This window comes from Prionailurus viverrinus, chromosome D2 (genome assembly GCF_022837055.1).
Source record: "Prionailurus viverrinus isolate Anna chromosome D2, UM_Priviv_1.0, whole genome shotgun sequence".
NCBI classification, from domain to species: Eukaryota; Metazoa; Chordata; class Mammalia; order Carnivora; family Felidae; genus Prionailurus; species Prionailurus viverrinus.
The window spans coordinates 31,853,238-31,870,145 of record NC_062571.1 but is presented as its reverse complement, the minus strand read 5'-3'; the positions used below and the strand labels follow the sequence as shown (position 1 = coordinate 31,870,145).

Genomic DNA, 16,908 nt, shown 5'->3' with positions numbered 1-16,908 from the left:
CTCAGCCGCCGCCGCCGCCGCCGCCCGATCCTCCGGCCTCCGCCAGCAGCCTCAGCAGCAGCAGCAGCGGCAGCAGCGGCGACGACGACGACCGGAAGCGGGCGAAGGCGGGAGCCAGAGGGAGTTCGGGGAAGCGGATCGGCGGAGGTGACGTCGCGGGGGGCGGGGCGAGGCGGCGAGGGGCGGGGCGGGCGAGGGGGCGGGGCGAGGGCGAGGAGGGACCGAAGACGGGCTAGCCGGACGCAAGTGGGTGGGAATCTACGCGAAGCGTTTGGCAGCGGCTCGAAGGTCGGCCCGGAAAACTTAGGTGTTGTTTGTTGTTGTTGTTTTGTTTAGTTTCAAATTGCCAGTCAACACTACTTTACTTGAGCCAACTTCTGTTTTCTAGCCACGTAAACAAAAGTGTAAGTTTACTTTTAATTGCTTCGTATTAAATATAGGCAATGCCCGCACTATGTATTAGGAAAAAAATCAGAGCTGGAAGGTGAAGTACTGTCTCCCAGTTTCCCAATTTCCCTTTCCCGGGTAAACCATTGGTACCAGCTGTGTACTTGTGAATCCTTCCAGAGACAGTCCTTACACACACACATAATGCAACATATAAACATTAACAAAAGAAACATTAATAATTCTCCGTGTCGCAAGGATTATTATTATGTTAGAGAGAAAGGAACCGAAGCACAGAGAAAGGTTGAGAACACGAGGTACCTGAAAAATCTCGATTTGGAACGCCATTCTTTCCTCTAGGGGTTCTCAAACTTTTCAGTCTCAAAGTTTACATTCCTAAGAATTTTTGAGGATCCTGAAGAGCTTTTGTGTGTGTGGATTATATCTGTTTATAATTGCTATATTAGAAATTAAAACTGAGAATTTTTTAAATGTTCATTAGTTTATAAAATAATGTCATTACATGTTAACATGACATGTTTATTTAAAAAATTCTATTTTCCAAAACAAAAAGAAATCACTGAGAAGCGTGGCATTGTTTTACTTTTTGGCAAACATTTGAATGTGTGTTCCATAGAAGTCAGCTGGAGCCTCACATCTGTTTCTGTACTCAGACTGTTGTGATGTATTATTTTGATTCAAGTCTGTGAAGGAAACCCAGACTCCTACAAGTATGTCCTTAAAAAGAGGAAACTTCACAGAACCTTGGAAGGGGTCTCAGGGACCCCCAAAATTCCAGACCACTCTTTGAGGACTGTTGCTCTAGGCAGCATTGTCTCTACCCGCAACATATCCAAGATGGAATTGAAAAGAGAATCATGACTACCATCAAATATCTACCATCATTCCCATTTTGCGAATAAGGAAATTGAAGCTACAAGATATTAAGTGTTTAGCCAGAGTAAAACGGCTACTACCTCACTACTGAGAGAGCCAAACAGTTGCTTAGTAAAGATGGAAACAAACAAACTTACATAGTGGAGCAAATACTGTGATTGGTGGTCAGGTTGGGCCAGAGCATGACATGGAACCAATTTTGTGGTGAGTGTCCAAGAATTCAGGAAGAAGAACCTTTGACGGTCCCCAGGGCTGAAGGGGATTGAGCTCAACCTTGGAAGTTCTATGGCTTTGCATATGTCAAGAAAGGAGGCACTTTCCAGGGGAAAGAAAAGGTGAGATACTCGTTTACATCTGTATAAAACAAAGTGTGTGATTACAGCGTGCATCCCTCCTTGATCTCGCTTTTGATGATAGATATTGGGATGTTCTGAGACGAGCAGGGAGATGTTTCTGGCCAAAGATTGGGTTGGAATATGGAATGAAATGAAGTAAATAAGGTTGACACCAGGGTTCAATTTTGAAATTGCAGAGACAGGGAAGTATCATCTGTTTTTTAATTCATCTTGACAGGCAGGCTGGAGTGCAGGAAGGAGCTCTTCCATTAACAACTGTGTGACCCCAGGCAAGGTACTCACACTCTCTGGGCCTCATTCTTGTTAACACCTTTACCTCACTGAGTAGTCCTGTGAATGAAGCATATAAGGTGTTTAACGAATAATCATCTCCTAGGAAGGTCACATTGAAATTAATGGAGGTGTATTATTTTCCTCTTGGGAGCTCCGGTGTCTTCATTCCCCAAATGGAAGGTATCATAGCCACCTGTCCTGATTTCAGAAACCCCACAAAACTGCTTTCGTAAGGCTTTTGAAATTAAATGTGTGTGTGTGTGTGCACGTGGTCGTGTGTGCGCATGAATGGCTGGATATTATCACCTCTAGAATACCCTAAAACACACACACACACACACACACACACACACACACACAAACCCTCAACTAATTTTTTCACACCCTTTCGAAAAACTTGCTCTTTTTTGTGTGTAACAGCTTTATTGAGATATAATAGTTTACCATAAAATTCAGCCCTTTAAAGCTGTTTCAGTGGTTTTTAGTATAGTCACAAAATCATTCACCTATCATCACCACTGTCTGACATCGGAACATTTTTTCACCCCAAAAAGACATCCAGGATGCATTAGCGGTCGCTCATATTTACCTCCAACCTCCTCAGCCCTAGGCAATCACTACAGTACCACTACTAGGTTTCCCTATTGGGACATTTCATATAAATGAAATCAGAGATCATGTAGCCTTTTGCAACTGGTTTCTTCCATTTAGCGTGTTTGAAAAAAATTTGTTGTCAATGTTTATTTGTTTTTGACAGAGAGAGAAAGAGAAGGAGCATGAGCGGGGGAGGGGCAGAGAGCGAGGGAGACACAGAATCCGAAGCAGGCTCCAGGCTCGGAGCCGTCAGCACAGAGCCCGACGCAGGGCTTGAACTCACAGACCGCGAGATGGTGACCTGAGCCGAAGTCGGATGCTTAACCGACTGAGCCACCCAGGTGCCCCTTTAGCATGTTTTTAAAGTTCAACTTTGGGTAGCATATATCAGTACTTTGTTCCTTCTTTTTTTAGACTCTTTTTAAAAAATGTTTATTTATTTTTGAGAGAGTGGCAAGAAGGGGAGAGGCAGAGAGAGGGGAACAGAGGATTTAAAGTGGGCTCTGCACTAACAGCAATGAGCCTGATGCGGGGATTGAACTCACGAACCCCGAGATCATGACCTGAGCCGAATGATGCTCAACCGACTGAGCCTTCCAGGTGCCCCAGTACTTTGTTCTTTTTAACGACTGATACTGTTCCGTTGCATGGATATACCTACCACATTTTGTTTATCCATTCATGAGTTGATGGAAATTTAGTTTGTTTCGATTTGGGGGCTGTTAGGATCACACTGCTATGAACATTTGTGTGCAAGTTTCGTGTGAGTATATGTTTTCAATTCTCTTGGGTGTACACCCAGGAATGGAATTGCGGGCTCATATTGTAACTCTAGACGTAACCATCTGGGGAACTGCCAGGCTGTTTTCCAGAGTGGCTGTACCATTTCACATTCCCACCAACGATGTATGAAGGTTCCAATTTCTCCCCATCTTTGCCAATACTTGTTATTATCTGTCTTCTTGATTATAGCCATCCCAGTGGGTGTGAAGAGGTATCTTATTATGGTTTTGATTTGCATTTCCCTGGTGACTAATGACGTTGAGCATCTTTTCATGTTCCTATTAATGCTCCAAAGTATATATATCTTCTTTGGGGAAATATCTCTTCATATAATTTGGCCATTTTAAAATTGGGTCGTCTTTTTATTGAATTTTACATGTTCTTTATAAACATTCCCAAAACTGCAACCTTATCAGACAGATGATTTGCAAATAATTTCTCTCATTCTGTGGGTTCCTTTCACTTTTTTTGATGGTTTCCTTGGAAGCACAAAAGTTGTTAATTTCAGTAAAGTCCTATTTATTGATTTTTTCCCCCTTTAGTTGCTTGTGCATTTGGTTTCCTAAGAAACCATTGCTTAATCCAAGACCACAAAAATTCATGCTTGTATTTCTTTCTAAGAGTTTTATACTTTTAGCTCTTACTTCTGGGTCTTTGCTGCATTATAAGTTAATTTTTATATATGGAGTGAGGTAGGGGTTCAACTGGCACCATTTGTTGAAAAGGTTATTCTTTCCCTGTTGAATTGTCTTGACTAAAACCTGCTTCTTAAACTAGCATTCTGTGGGGAAACGTACTTCCGAATGAGGAACTCGAGAAAGTGGGACCATTGTAGGTTGGCAGAGTACTTTTAGAATCAACAGAGCAATGACTGTCACCACAACTCACGTCCAATGTCTCACTCTTTTAAGTAATTTATGTATACCACTGCTTCATGTATTCCTGACAACAACCCTATACAGTAGCCTCCATTATTATGTCCGTTTTACAGATGGGGAACTGAGGCTCAAAGAAGTGGAATAACTTCCTGTATTAGTTATATATTGCTGTGTCACGAATTACTCCAAAACTTGTGCTTAAAATTATGCATATTTATTTTTTTAATGTTTATTTATTTTTGAGAGAGAGAGAGAGAGAGAGAGAGAGAGAGAGAGACCGAGCAGGGGAGGGGCAGAGAGAGAGGGAGATGCACAATCCGAAGCAGGCTCCAGGCTCCCAGCTGTCAGTATAGAGCCCGACACGGGGCTCGAACCCACGAACTGTGAGATCATGACCTGAGCCAACGTTGGACACTCAACTGACTAAGCCACCCAGGCACCCCAACAATGCATATTTATTATCTGTCAGTCTTTGAGGGTCAGGAACGTGAAAGCCACTCTCTCATGAGGTTGCAAATGAGGATGCTTGCCAGGTCTGTAAGTATCTGAAGGCTTGACCGGGGTCAGAGGATTTACTTCCAAGCTCATTCACATGGCCAGAGGCAAGAGGCCTCAGTTCCTCACCATGTGGACCTCTCCAGTGTTGCTTGTGTGTCCTCATGACATAGCAGTTGGCTTCTCCCTGAGTGATTGAACTGAGAGGGAATAGGGAATGGGTTACAGTGAATCTCTTGACCTGACCTTGGAAATCACGTATCATACCGTTACGTCTGCCACATTCTATTCATTAGAATCAAGTCACTAAGTAAGGCCAGCATTCTCTGGGGAGGGAATTAGGCTCTACCTTTTGAAGGGTGACATATCCAAGGATTTGTAGACATATTTTAAAACCGTGACACTTGCCCAAGCTCACAAAGATTATAAGTGCTTTAACAAGAGAAACACACTGTGCAAGCACTGCTAAATCCCTGCTTGCACCACACTTGTTAATGTCCCCTTGGCCAAAGCAAGTCACGTGGCCAAGCCCAAAAGCAATGGGGAAGAGGACAAGAGCCTCTCAACTAGGAGTTCGAGTTCACTGGGGGCCAGCAATATTATAGTCTAGATAATGCACTTTTATCTCCCTGAAATGTTGGAGTCTTCTGGAATTGTCTTTTCCAACTTGCATTGTCTCTATTTCCTTGGGTTTACTTTCTCTGCCTGTTTTTAAGCCACTGTTTTTCAGGTTAGAAACATTCCTCACATGCCTGATGATCTTTGGCTCTCCATTCATGAAGGACTAAAATACTTAAGGAAGCCCTGGGGTGGAGAGTGAGGCTTGTCTCAGAAGGAGATTCTCTGTATGGTAATCAGACCCAGACCTGCTGTCTCATAGGACGGGGGGTAGGGGGTGGGAGTGGAGGAGAGTGGAGGGGTGGGTCCCCAAACGTCAGTATCTATAGATGTTTTCTCTTCTGCTGGTCAGTGTTCCCCAAAAAAGCAGCCTCCATATTCCTGCCAGGGGAACGGAAGTCCAGGCCTGGGTTCTGAAAACCAAGCTGGGGCCAGGCAGGGAGTAGGGACTCTCTCCATTCAGAATGCAGACTTTCACTTGCTTTCAGTACAGCGCCTTCCCTAGGCCACAAGGCCACGCCTGGAGTACGTCTCTGAAGACCCCGGTGTCCCCCAAACCTCCTGTATCTATTGTTCAACCTCTCTCAGAGGTAAACCTCCCATCATCTGTGGGTGTCACGGAGGGAAAGGTGCTTGGCTGGGCAGGATAGTGAAAGAGATTTGGGGTCCCAGCTGTTCCTTTTAAAGACTTTAAGCTAGTCCTTCTCTCTCCAACACCACCTTACTCTCCAACTTCCAGAATGTTGTAACTATCACGGGTCCTCTGCCGTATCCTTTCCTGACTTCTTAGTCCTTATGGATTTATGCTTTAAAAAAAAAATTCCTCTGCTCTCATTTAAGGGGGAATCTAATGGGAAAACATGTAAATAGCTAAACACGTATGTTTACATGGTTTCATTTAAAGAATACAACATGTTTTTATCTTTTTAAATGTTCATTTGTAGAGAGAGAGCAAGCAGGGGAGGGGCTGAGAGAGAGAGAGAGCAAGCGGGGGAGGGGGGGGAACCGAGGACAACATATGTTTTTAAACAGCCTATCAGTTAGGAGTCAGTTGTAGTAACAGAAGAGGTTTATTCAGAATAGTAGGTGCTTAAAACAAATTGCATGCACTAGAGGAATGGTTTCCAGGCTAGGCCTCCAGGGATGACCCTCAGAACCCTGCAGAACTTACCCTGCAGGAGAGCTGCTACCCGGACCAGAGTCAGGAAACTGGGGAGTAAGCAGCTGCTGTCCCAGCTGCCAGCCCCACCTTAGCCACGATGAGGGATCCGAGAGCTGCCGTCAGACCGTTGGCCTCAAAGCCACACAGAGCTCACTAGATCCATCCAGAAAATGGATGCCTGGAGCAACAAAGCCGCCCCCCCCTACTTAACTCCATTCTGAATTCAAGTCTTGTGTGAAGGCGTCTGACTGGTGGAACCCCAACCCCTGACACGCATCTGGGGGGGCTTGCCATCTTTTAGCTTTCCAGCCCCTGCAGTGCAAGAAGGCACAGCGGAAAGAAGTTAGAACAGGTGTTGAGTGTACCAATCTACCTATCCACCACAAAGGGTAAGAAAATGTGGATATCTGTGTTGTAACTGGACACTAGGATTCATTCTCTTGTTCTTCTCACCTTACCTAGCTTCCTTCCTCCTAGCCTTGAGTTAAGGATTAAACTCCAGGGGCGCCTGGGTGGCCCAGTCAGCTAAACAATAGACTCTTGATTTCAGCTCAGGTCATGATTTCATGGTTCGTGGGATCAGGCTCCGCTTTGGACTCTGCTCTGATAGCACAGAGCCTGCTTGGGATTCTCTCTCTCCCTGTCTCTGCCCTTCCCTCACTTGCGTGCATGCTTGCACACACACACACTCTCTCTCTCTCTCTCTCTCTCTCTCTCTCTCTCTCTCTCTGTCTCAAAATAAATAAATAAACTTAAAAAAAGGAGGGGGATTAAACTCCAGAAGCGTCCCCTCTTGCCTTTGGTCGGGGGTTAGCAAACTTGGAGAGTAAATACTTTAGGATTCGCAGGCTAGATGGGCTCTGTCACAAGTATTTGACTTTATTGCTATGGTGAGAGGGAAGCCATAGACAACATGTGCACAAATGAGTGTAGATCCAGTAAGACTTTCTTCACAGAAGCAGGCAGCCAGCCGGATTTGGCCTGCGGGCCATAGTTTGCAGACCCCCGTGTTTGCTGTTACTGTCTGTTGACTCAACAAATCCTTACTGAGCATCTACTATGTGTCAGGTGCTTTCTGGAGGAGGGGATATAGCAGTAAACAAGGCAGAGACGCCCCATGTCCCATAGAGTGAACATCCTACCTGGAGTAATTGTCTCCTCCCCCGCCCCTTCCCTGCCTAACACACACTCTTATTTAACACTCCATTTAAATGTTTTTTTTTTAAACTGTTTGTTTGTTTTTGACAGGAGGGCAGGGAGGGGCAGAGAGAGAGGGAGGCACAGAATCCAAAGCAGGCTCCAGGCTCTGAGCTATCAGCACAGGGCCCAACACAGGGCTCAAACTCACGAACCCTGAGATCAAGACCTGAGCTGAAGTCGGATGCTCAACTGCCCGAGCCCCTTTAATACTCCATTTAGGTCGACCTTCCTGGACTTTCCCCAGCCAGGGTTGGCACCCTGCCTCTGAGCTCTGGCAGGTCCCTGTGCACACTGAGGTCACTTGTACCGACCTTGTGCAGGAGCATTGTCTGCTTCTGTATCTGGTCCCCTGCAGAACTGCTAACTCTACAAGGATAAGAACGTCCTTGCCTCAAATCCCACGGGGCCTGGCTCAGAAGCAGCCTGTGGTCCGTATGTGCTGAACTGACCTGAAAAACCTTTTGTGGAAGCTGAGAGATAAAACAGCAGACATAGTTGTGGGCACATTGGTCTGGCGTGGCCCTATTCAGATGAGAACTTTTGTTTCTCAGTTGAGCGATGGTGTAATTGACATGCTCCCTTCTCAAGTATGCTTGCTTATGAGTTTGGTCAAATGTTTCCATTCTTGTGAACACCACCACAATCAAATGTAGAATATTTCATCATACCCAGAAGTACCCCTGAACCTTTTTGCAATCAGCCATGCCCCTGTCAAAGCCCAAACCCCAGGCAATCACTGATCTGCTTCCTGTGGCTGCTGATTAACTGTGTTCTAAAACTTTATATACGTGGAATCATACCGTATGTATTATTTAATGTCTCGCTTCTTCATGCATCACAATGTTTTGCTTGTATGAGTAGTCCGTTCCTTTTTATGGCAGAGTAATAGTCCACTTATGGACATACCACAGTCTGTTTGTCAGATGAGAATTTAAAGATATCTCTGCCTCTTCCCCCCAGAGCCTACCATGGGGGACTAGGAGAGTCTCATGTGGCCTCAAATGTACTAGTTGGGTATTATCTCTGAATGAGGTTATCTAGATAGTTGGGATTGGAAAGCTGCAGTGCAATTGTGACCCTCCCCCCCCCCCCCGCCGCTGGCCAGATACAGGACCCCTAGGTCCATACCTGAGTTACTGCCATTGACCATGCAAATTATTGATGAAACATGCAAAATATACCACATTTCGGCAGCTCTTTCTTGGAATGTTTAACATTTGATAATATAATCGAAGTTGCAAAAAAAAAAAAAATGGAAATGGCCTGGGTGTCTCTGACCCAGGGATACCCTCCCTGTAGTCTATTATTGTGGTTAGCCACCGTGGCTTTCCAAAACTCATTCCTTCTCCCTACATTTATCTGGTGCCTCTGTTCCCTCTAGTTCTGTCTCTCCCAAGGGTGGAGGGAGGCTGGCCCCACCTCCTGTAATGAGGCCATCCATACAAGATCTGTATCACCATAAGGATAATCACCCCTTATCTTTGGATAACACTTTTCCACTTTACAAAGCACTTTTGGACCATTATTTCACTTAAGCTGAGCCATAGCCCCGCGATGGAGGCAAGCTGCTTATTATTCTCACCTACGTTTTACAGATAAAGAAACTGAGGCTCAAAGAGGTTATGACTTCTCTGAGAGGCCAGGGAGCTGGGACTAGCGTTCCTGCTTCTGGCTGGCCATCATGTGCATTTTCTCCTGCCCCTGTGGCTTCCTGCATTGTAAAGAGGGCAAGATGTCCCTTGGGTTCCCATTCTTTTTTTTTTCAATGTTTATTTATTTTGGGGACAGAGAGAGACAGAGCATGAATGGGGGAGGGGCAGAGAGAGAGGGAGACACAGAATCGGAAACAGGCTCCAGGCTCCGAGCCATCAGCCCAGAGCCCGACGCGGGGCTCGAACTCCCGGACCGCGAGATCGTGACCTGGCTGAAGTCGGACGCTCAACCGACTGCGCCACCCAGGCGCCCCGGGTTCCCATTCTTTATCGTCACATTTCTGAATTCACTGGGCAATGAACAGCATCCATTTCCTGAGCTCCTGAAACATAAGAGACAGAATGTGTTCAGAAGGTGATAACAATCATAGATAATTTTGTAGGCATGCAGGCTGAGTCAGGTGCTGTACTAGACCTTCTAGGGATCTTATCTCTGTATTCCCAACTGCCATACAAGGTAGATATTATTATGCATGTTTTACAGATGAGGGAGCAGCCTTAGAGAAGCTAACTTGCCCAAGGTCACCTGCTATATATCTAGAAATTCTCTAGCCTCTTGCCGCGGTTGGGAACAGTCTACTGTGCCTAGGCTTTGACATGCCTTGATTCAAATGCTGGCTTTCCCCCCTGCTTCTTATATGATCATGAACTTTGAAGCTATTCTGTCATCTGAAAGATGGGAGGACGAACCCCTCATTCACAGAGTGCTCTTCTGAGGATTACACGTCAGGCCCAGCCACGGTTCAGCCAATGAGAATGGTGGTTAGGCACCAATCTGATCCAAGAGGGTTCCAGGGGCCACGAGGCTGGAAAAAGAGGGGCAGGAGGCATAGCAGCATGTGTGACTGTTGGGTATGCCAGAGGGGCCATATTTCAGTCTCAGCATCTCCTCTTTTGGGAACCTCTTTTGGAGGTCTTGTCGGGTGATGCCAACAGAAGCTTGTAGTTGTCGCCTTCAGAGAACGAGGTTTGGTTTGTTCAGGGTCACTGCAGCGTAATAAAGTCCTCCACCCAAGCCGGTGCATTACCTGCCTGTTTGCTACAACTCAACACCTGGAGCTCCTGCCTTGCTCCCTCCCCATTCCAATATTAAGTGGAAGATTCTTCCTGGGTACAGCCCTCCCTGGATTCCCTGCAGGGGGAAAGAAGGCAGTACACTTAATGCCTCACCACATCTTTTGAAATGGAAAGGTACTGTCACCCAAACAGCGAATGGGGCGCCATGCCCTGTGCCCGCCATAGCCCAAAGGCAAGGCACATGGCGTACAGAGCCCGAGAGCCAAGAGTGGGTGCTTGCCATGTTGAAGCAAGAAGTACTCTGCCCCGAGGAGCTCCTGCTCTCTCTTGGGTGGAGCCCAGGGTTTTCAGGGGGAACCCTTTCATAATGACGAGGTAGGCGCTGTCAGATTCAGGGTAAAGAGTCTGACTCCGGGAATCTTATTCTCCACGTGGGTTCTAGACAAGGTACCTGACTTCCATCTCTCCATCAATTAATTCACTCAGAAGTATGTACCCCAGATGCTGGTATGGTCCCGACTCTGGGTTCGGCGGTAAACAAGGGCAAAGCTAATGGAGCTTCCATCTAGCTCTGGGACTCACCTGCCTTGGTGACAGCTCCTTGCACCCAGGCCTTCTGGCTGGATTTGCGTGGGGTTATTCATCCATCCACTCTGAATTCAGCTCAGAAGCCCTGGGGTAGCACCGACTGCCAGCGTATGTTGGATTACATCACCACCGTCCCTTCCATGGCTTCCTATTATTCTTAGAATCTTGAGCGAGGCCTTCCATGGTCTGGCATCAGCCCCTACGTTTCTCCCTCTCATTTTCTGTGCTCCTGTTCCTCACATGGACCACACTCCCTCCCGTGTGCTTTTGCATGTGCTGTTCCCTTTGCCTGGTTGTTCTCTGTGGTGAACAGATTTTAAGGTGACCCCCATGATGTTCACCTCCTGGCCTTCACACTCTTGACTGGGGGGGAACCTGTGACTTGTTTCTAACCAACAGAATGTAGCAAAGGCTATGGAATGTCACTCCTGTGATTAATGTAAGACTCCATCATGCTAACAGACTCACTTTAGAGCCCCCCACCTCACCCCTGCCTCTCTCACTCTTGCTCTCACTGGCTTTGAAGGAGCAGGCTTCTATGAGTTCTGCTGTGACAAGAAAATGAATCTGCCAAAGCCTGAATGAGCTTGGTAGTGGTTCCTGCCCCAGTCAAGCCTCCATGTGAGAATGCAGCCCCTGCATCACACCTTGATTACAACTTTGCAGAAGATCCAGCTAAGCCATGCCAGGACTCCTGACCCACAGGAACTGAGAGATAATAAATGCATTAAGTCACGAAGATTTTGTTTAAAACAAGGAAACTATATAAATGTGCTACTATTTTCTGTATGCGGCGTAGAAAACCAATGTATTCTTTAATATTAATCTAGCTGACTTCTACTCATTCCTTTTCATCCCCATCCCCCTCAGATGCCTTTTCTCAGGGCAGCCTTCCCATCCCTCTCTGCCAAGGCCCAGTCTCCTGTTAGAGACTCTCAGGTCACTGTATGCCTCGCCTGCACATGACCTGTCCAGGTGTAGTTGTGTGATCAATTACTATGTGCCCCTCCGCTAGACTGTAAGATCCATGAAAGCAGTCTATCATGGTCTCTGCTTCTCCCCACAGACTAGCATGGTGCCTGGCACATGAGTGTGCTCAGTAACCATCTGGTGAATAAATAAAAATTTATCAGGAGGAGTCAGGATGAGTGCAGTGAGAGATGGGGATTGTGCAGTGGTTAAACTCGGGGGAAAGCAGATAATGGCATCCTAAAAACTCACTTTTGTCATGACTTATCTGGACAACGGAAGCTAACCTTGTATGTCGGGGCATCCGTGGTGGGAATAATGTTCCGTACAGCAGTCACACTGAGCCACCCCCAGGGCTTGGCATGAGTGTGTTTCTCTTGGAAGTTTCAGACTCCTTCCTTCTTTCAGAAGAACATTTTGTATTTTGATCACCAGGCAACTCTCTTAACAATGCTGTCCCTTTGAGTTTCTGCTTTGAGGATGGAAAACACAGGGGGAGAAAAGAGGGGCAGGTCAAGCAAAGGGAGCTTCACTTTGGCAGTTCGGGAAGGCCCACGCAATGCCAAATAGCCTGCTCCCATAATAGATAAATGGACGAGTATGTGGCGCGAGGTGCTGGATGTGTCCCCTTTCCCCCCAATCCATATGTTGAAGTTCTAACCTCAGGCACATGTTGTATTTGGAGATGGGGTGACTATACTTGGAGATGAAACCTAGAAGGAGGTAACCAAGGTTAAAAGAGGTCATAGGGGTAAGGCTTTAATCCATAGGGCTGGTGCCTTTATAAGAAGAGGAAGAGATACCAGAACTTTCTCTCTGCTATGTGAAGATAGAGTGAGAAGGTGTCCATCTACTGTCAGGAAGAGAGACCTCACCAGAAACCAAATCAACTGGCACCTTCCTCTTGAACTTCCCAGCTTCCAGGACTATAAAACAACAAACTTCCGTTGTTTCAGCCCGCCAATCTATGATATTTTTGTTATGGAAAGCTGAGAAGATTAAGACATGGAGTTATCCAGAAGGCTCTACTCTATGTTGTAAAAATAAGGTTGAGGAGCCTCAGAATTTAGTCTTGTGTTCTCCTGTATCTTCGACGGGATTTTTCCTGTCTCCTCGGGTGCATCCAAGTTTAAACGTGCCCAAGTCTCTACAGCTTTAAACACCCCTCTCTGGGGCCCAAGGCCCTTCCTCGCTACGGCCGTGTTTTCCTCCCTACCTACCAGCCAAGCTTCCGGATTGTCTACACTTGCTGGCTTATCATGCTGTCATTTCCGTTTATTCACTCTTCAGTCGCCTCAGTGAGGCCTCCACCCTGCAGTAGCTCAGAAGCTGCTTTGATGTCCCATCCAGCAGACACGTTTTGGTCCCCGTCTGACTGTTCTCTTTTTCTCCGCCCTTTCTCCTCCTTTGAGTTTCTGGACACTGGTCCCTTCTGCTTCCTTCTGTCCCTTCCTGGAGTCTCCTTTGCGGTCTTTATCTGCCATCGGCTACTCTTCTGCCCTCATGGAAATGTTGATGTTCTCCAGGTTTTGCTGTTGGTCCCCTTCCCTTCTCACCCCACACCTCTGTCCATTAAGCTCCCCCAACTCCTTTATGCTCCAAGCATTCACTGCGGGCTGCCAAACCTATAGCTTCGGTCCAGATTCCTCACTGAACTCCCAGCCCAGATATCTAACTGCTGCCTCGGTGTCCCTCAGGCACCTCTAACTGTACATCTTGTAAGTCGAGCCTGCCGTCTGCCCCCTCCTCCCTCTCCACATCCTCCCCGCTCCCGCCTGCCCTTTCCCGGAACATGAGACCATCATCTTCTGCTCACTCCGGCCAGAGACTAAAGATCAGACTCCAATTCCTCTTTTCCTCACTCCTCAGCTCTAGTCAGTCCCATGACCTACCTTTTCTGCCTCCTAAATGTTCAGGTTCATCCAGCATTTCTATCTCCTCTGCCTCTTAATCCAATATGGAGAGCCTGAAAGACTCTGACGTGCCTGTTGCCTCCGTATGGCATTATTTTAACAGCCAAAGGGAAAGGTGCAATAGAGGTACCGAGGAAGAGGTCTTTGCTCCTTCTAAAGCTGCAGGAGAGAAGTGGATTGTGGGGTTTAGTGGATTTTTAATGAACGCTGTGTCATTGGAGGCACTCAAGGCAAGGATACTGTAGTGTGGTCTACTGCTTTGCGTGTGACATGGGGCTGGACCAGAGGTGGCACTCTGGTGACCACGTCTAGCTCACAGATGCATTCCGTTTGGCTCATATGTGGTTCAAAGTTGTTAACGAGTTTCCAATATTAAAGAGCTGGAGAGTTCAACATAAGAAAATGGACGTCTAGCTTTTCTGGAGAAATCCGATTTAGCAATTCTGGGCCCAGAGCGCAGGATCCAGACGGGTTGCTGACTGAGAGCTGCTGCATCCAGTGGCCTGTTCTCCGTGGTCTCCCCCTGCGGCTTTGCCTGCTCATGCTACTGCCTGGACTCTAGAAGCATCCGAGTTTATTAAACCTGAGCTAGGTGTTCTCCAGTGTCCATCCAGCCTCTGCTTTTACACTATCATATGTCAGCAACGGAGGAAGTTCCCTTGGGATTTTCTCTAGGCTCCGCTATGTCACTAATCCTGGAAAAGCCCCTTCCCTACTCGCCGCAGTAGGAAGCGTTACTGGACCTGTCTGCTTTTTCCTCTGCCTCCACTTCCCTTTCCTGTCCACCCCGCTGGTCTTACTGCTTCGGATACACTTGTGGTTCAGCTCTTTGGTTCTCTGCGGCCCATTCGGTTCCAATATTGCATCTCTTCAAAGCCCAGCCTCTTCAGGCATTTCGGTAGAGGATGTGTGCCCGTGTCTCGCCATTGCTCTGGAAGTTACATGAGTTGTAGAATAAGACATGGGAAGATAGGTGAATGGGAAGTTCTCATATAAAGGTTCTGAATGTCCCCTAACAGATGCAGAGGAACTAACAGCTGTCCAGGGAGATGCTGGGTTGGTTAGAAATGCATTCAGCTGCAGATAAGAGGAAAATGTCCTCAAAATCCTGAATAAAAGCCATGTAAGCAGGTGTCCAGAGCCTTGAGGTTGCTGGAGTTGGTTCAGGGCCCCTGTCACAGTCAGAGAACTATCGTAGTCACATTCAAGGCCGGAAGAAAGTTGTCTAATCAGGAAAGTAAATACTTTCCCGAATACCCCCAGTTGATTTCTGTTTTTATTCCACTGCTGTCATGGGTGTCCTTCCAAAAAGGATACGTTGGTATTCTAAGCATCAGTACCTCCGAAAGTGACCTTATTTGGGGATTGCATCTTTAAAGAATCAGCCAAGGTAAAAAGACGTTGTTAGAGTTCGTCCTAATCCAGTAAGACCGGTGTCTGTGTAAACACCAGGGAAATTTGGACAGAGACAGACACGCACAGAGGGAAGGCCACGTAAGGAAACAATGGAAGAAGGTGGCCATCTACAGGCCGAGGAGAGAGGCCTGGAGCAGAGCCTCCCCTCAACCCTCGAAAGGAACCCGTCCTACCAACACTCTGCAGGTCTGTGAGACAAGAAATGTCCACTGGTTAAGCTACCCAGTCTGTGGTACCGTGTTATGGCAGCTCTAAGACAGTAGGGTCAGGCAGACCATGACATATGGCTTCCTCTGGTTTCAAGAGAGACAGAGAAAGTAAGTATTTCATTGACATAGTGCTGCCCCAAACAAAATGGGATTCAATTGACTGAGAAGAAAGAAGGCAGCAGAATTTGGAATGGCCACCTATTGCATCAGCCAATATCCTGGGGAGTCAGAGACAAGAAAAGCTGATCCATAAGAAAGAGTGCAGAGAAAGGATGCATTTCCTGGTCTGTTGATACACAAACAGTTGGTTAATAAACACTCCCTAAGCACGTAGGCTCTCCAGCCCTGTGCCATTTAGAGGCTACTTCCACAATCAGTCTCTGCCCTTCCCTCAAGTAGCTTGTAAGTAGACTATAAGTAGCTTGTAAGATAGACACAAAATCTGTATTTATGGATCATATTTTCTTGGGCCCCAGTAGTCTGCGCATGAAAAACAAGATTTATTCCTTTTTTAAAGTTTATTTATTTTTTTTTAAATTTTTTTTTCAATGTTTATTTATTTTTGGGACAGAGAGAGACAGAGCATGAACGGGCGAGGGGCAGAGAGAAAGGGAGACACAGAAACGGAAACAGGCTCCAGGCTCTGAGCCATCAGCCCAGAGCCCGACGCGGGGCTCAAACTCACGGGCCGCGAGATCGTGACCTGAGCTGAAGTCGGACGCTTAACCGATGGCGCCACCCAGGCGCCCCTATTTATTTATTTTGAGAGAGAGTGAGAGAGTGAGCACGAGCAGGGGGGTGCAGAGAGGGAGGGAGAGAAAGAATCCCAAGCAGGCTCCGCACTATCAGCACGGAGCCTGACATGGGCTTGAACCCAGGAACCGTGAGATCATGACCTGAGCTGAAATCAAGAGTCAGACATCCAACCAACTGAGCCCAGCACCCCAGCGTTTATTTCTTTGGCTTAGTCCCCACCTACTGAATTGTAGGAACCCCTACCTCAAACCTCCCTCTGTTAGAGACACTAGTTGTTCCCCAGTATCCATTTTCAGCTTCTTCTTTTTCATAATACAATTCACAAGTTTTAGTTCAGCATATGACCCCTCAGCCATGGACTGTATTTACCCCAGCCTCCCATGCAGTGAGGTGTGGTCCCATGAGCAAGCCAGGGCCGTGGGATGTGAACAAAAGCGATGCATGAAACATTCGGGTCATCTCCTTAAAGGCAAAGTGGCTTGCTCCGGACATTTTCTTTTCTCATTCCTGCCAGCTCAGAAATGTTCCAACTCCAGGAGCAGCCTGGGACCCAGAGGTGGAAGAAGCATACTGAGGATGACGCAGGAACTGGCCATCTGGTTTTTAGATGACCTTTGGAGCAGGCCTGTCAACCTTCCCTAGGTCACCGGTTTCAGGAGAGACAGAAACAGGTATTTTATTTCAG

At 46.9% G+C, this 16,908-nt stretch overlaps 1 protein-coding gene across 4 annotated transcripts in view; it reads left to right on the top strand.

The window, feature by feature from the left end:
* The first annotated feature begins 57 nt into the window (after positions 1-57).
* The window catches only part of LRRC20 (leucine rich repeat containing 20), a 117,808-nt gene continuing 100,957 nt past the window's right edge, over positions 58-16,908 (top strand). For 3 of the 4 annotated variants that reach the window (XR_007145271.1, XM_047824853.1, XM_047824850.1), the window contains exon 1: positions 260-1,619. The gene's annotated coding sequence lies outside the window, so the exon portion shown is untranslated. Of the gene's footprint in view, positions 148-259; positions 1,620-16,908 lie in introns of those variants that run through there. The other variant, XM_047824852.1, reaches the window with a different exon arrangement.